Source organism: Enhydra lutris, unplaced genomic scaffold, assembly GCF_002288905.1.
Source record: "Enhydra lutris kenyoni isolate GAN:26980312 unplaced genomic scaffold, ASM228890v2 scaffoldscaffold4, whole genome shotgun sequence".
In the NCBI taxonomy this organism is placed as follows: domain Eukaryota; kingdom Metazoa; phylum Chordata; class Mammalia; order Carnivora; family Mustelidae; genus Enhydra; species Enhydra lutris.
In genome coordinates this window covers 58,333,241-58,336,865 of record NW_019154088.1, presented here as the reverse complement: position 1 = coordinate 58,336,865, position 3,625 = coordinate 58,333,241, and the positions used below count along the sequence as shown (strand labels likewise).

The following is a 3,625-nucleotide window of genomic DNA, read 5'->3' as shown; positions in this document are numbered from 1 at the left end:
TGTGGATGAATGATGTTCTTTCTGAAAGTTTCACATTATTTATTTTTGCTCAAAAGATAAAAAAATCCTACCTGTGACCCTATTACAGTATTTAAACTCCCATATTTTCAATGTTAGATGCTATTCTAATATTTTCTACTCATTCATTGCCAGGTAATTTTCTTCTTATACGAAGAACCTATTTTCTTTTTATGTCACTTGTGAATTCTGTCTCTACCACTCCTACTCCCCTCTCCCCAAGAGTTCAGCTTTTTACTGAACAGGTCACAGAAGAAGTGTGGTAAAAATACCAAAGCCCATGTCATCATCAGATTTCTCAGATTCTTCTTTCTTTGCTTCCACTTCCTTCTTAGCTGGGGCAACAGTGATGGAGGGAACAGGACCTCCTGCTGGGGCAGCACCAGTACCAGGGCAGACCCACTAGCCCCAACATTCCATATGAGGATCCTGATGTTGATATTGGCTAGCGACTTCTCAGACAAGCTCAAACAGAAAGGGTCAACATTTACACCAGGTGATTTAATGAGGGCATTCAGCTTATTTCCCCTGACCTGAATCACCTCATCATCATGCAGGATGAAGGTCAAGTAAATGCAGGTAAGCTCTAAGATGGAGGCCATTGTACAGGCAGGTGCCAGGCTGGTACTGCTGGCATTGGATGCTGGTATAGGAAGAAGTAAGGGCCTCAACCCACCGTGGCCTTAGCTTCCTTAGAAGGTCCAAGTAAGTATTTTAGCAGCAGTTGAGAGAAGTCCGTCTCCATTTTAAATTTGACTTTCTTAATTCTCTAGGTTATTTGTGTTTGTGCCATTTTTTAAAAAAATTCTCTTCAATGACTTTAGTTTCAACTTTCTTTATTCTGTTATTGTGTAGCTATATCACAATACAGGACAAAAGTACTTATTATAATTTTTTCTTTTTACAGAATTCTGAATTAGTCAAATAGCTCTTATGTCACAAGGCTAGTTTTATTATGTTTCATCTATTCTTAAATCATAGTTGGAAGTTTCCAAATCTTATACAAATTTATATCACCTAGTGCTTAACAGAGAGCCTTCTAAATGTATGGTTTGTTTCTACATAGGGTATGCAGGGAAGCACACTCTATCCATAATAATCAGAAATAGGTATATATGATAATCAGAAATTTACAGCAAATCTAGCAGATTAGAACTGTTTATTTTCTTGAATCTTTAAAAAGCCTCATTATAAGCAAGACTGTCATTCCTGCTGTTGTTTTTTTGATCAGCTAACTCCTGAACTAGTTAATAATTCTTCCAGAAGTGAGCTTTTTGCTGCTGTTAACTTCCTGGGACTTTTGGAAAAGTGCTGAACAAGGAAGCAAGTATTTTAGGAAAGAAGAGAATGTTAAGTGAAAGAGTGAGTATAAAACTATGGAAAGGATAAGGAAATTTGAGTCACAGTCATACACCAGAGTATAGGACTGATCTTCTTGCCAAACCAGTGCTCTGTACATCTTGTGCAATTATAGTTCTTTCATATATATAGGATCATTTTTGGTATAAGCCAGGAAGGATGCTGTCCTATGCTTTTTCTTATAATGGTGTATTTTCTCTTAAAAGACAAATACAAAATTACTTATTTTCATTTTTTGTGGATCATCACACAAATATAGGTACTCTGTCTGGTTTTAATTAGTAATTCAGATAAAATATACAAGTTGAGCCTAAAGAATCTTTTGGATTTTCTGTGTAGCTGATTTGTCATTTATGATGCAAACTCCAAAAGTTACCCATGACTACTTCTGATTGATTTTATCACAGTTTTGGAAGAATAGAGCATTCATCTGCTCTAATTAAAGATTTTAGCATTCAGTCTTATTACACACAGCAAATATTTAATATTTCAAATAACCACAAAATGTAAATTTTGGTTAGGTAAATCTCCTTCCTTTGAAATAAATCAGAGCAAATGAAAAATACATATATTGTATATATGTATATATATAAACATTTATATATAATAAATCAGAGCAAATGAAAAATACATAAATTTGGAAAATACATTAATGGAACTGCTTGTGTAATTGACATAAAGGCAAAGTATATAGGACATTATGTAGTTTTTGAAGTCACACACATCTGATTCAAACTACAGGTCTCTCATATTCTAGATATGTGGTCTCATGCAACTTATTTAGTTTCTGCTTCATTCTCCTTTTCTCTAAAATGGAGATGATAATACCTATTTTTTTTCACCCTATAAATAGGAACATGAATATGACTTAGCTTACTGCCTGACATATATCATTTTATCATTATCATTAGTGTCAAATATGGTTTACCTCCAATTCAACTTCTATTTTAAGTTCTAGCCAGAGCATTTAAAGAAGTAAACAAACAAAAAAAGTCCAAACTGGGAAGGAAGAAGTAAAATTATTTCTGTTCACAGATGACAAAATTTTATATATAAATTATTAAATATTCCATAAATATTCCATAAATATTCCTAAATATTCCATAAAAATGGACAAAATTTTATATATAAATTATTAAATATTCCATAAATATTCCATAAATATTCCTAAATATTCCATAAAAATGTTAGATATCAAAGACATTCAGAAAAACTGTAAGTTATAAAATCAACATGCAAAAATCAGCTGCATTTCTATACACTAATGATGAGAAATCTGAAGAGGAAATTAACAAAATAATTCCATTTAAAAGAGTATTAAAAATAATAAAGTACTTAAGAAAAAATGTAATCAGGATAGAAAATACTTATACACTGTAAACTATAAAACATTCTTGTAATACATTAAAGAACACATAAATAAACAAAAAGACATCCCACATTCATGGACCAGAAGATTTTATATTGTTAAGATGACAATAATAAAAAAAAAAAATAAAAAAAAAAGACAATACTACCCAAAGCCGTCTATAGATTTAATGTAATCTCTATAAAAATCTCAACAATGATTTTGCATAAAAAGAAAAATCTATCTTTGAATTCATATGGACTTTCAAAATAATTTGAAAAAAAAAAGAATAAAGTTGGAAGAGCACACTTTTTGACTTCAGATTTTATTACAAAGCTACAATAATTAAAAGTGTGGCACTAGCATGGGAATAGATATACAGAAAAATGGAATCAAATGGAGTTGAGAAATAAATTATCACATATATGGTTAATTATTTTTGACAGAGCACCAAGATCATTAATAAAGAAAGGACAGTCTTTTCAATAAATAGTGCTGGGAAAACTGGATCTCCAAATACAAAAGAATGAAATTGGACCCTTACACCAGATACAAAAATTAATTCAAAACAGATAACAGGTCTCAATGTAAGAACTAAAACTATAATTTTACAGAAAAAGATTCGTGACAGTTGATTTGTCAATGACATGAATATGACACCAAAGTATAGGCAACAAAAGGAAAAATAGATACATTGGGCTTAATCAACATTTTAGACTTTTTTTCCAGTAAAAGACACTATCAAGAAAGTAAAAAGGCAACCCTCAGAATGGGAGAAAATATTTGCAAAACATATATCTGGTAAGGGATTAATATCCAGAATACATAAAGAACTACTATAACTCAGCAACCACTAAAAGACAATTTTTTAAAGATAATTCTTAAAATGCATAAAGGACT

At 31.1% G+C, this 3,625-nt stretch overlaps 1 pseudogene; it reads right to left on the bottom strand.

Annotated features, from left to right (window-relative positions):
• Positions 1-264: 264 nt before the first annotated feature.
• Positions 265-620, bottom strand: LOC111139901 (annotated as a pseudogene).
• Positions 621-3,625: the final 3,005 nt, after the last annotated feature.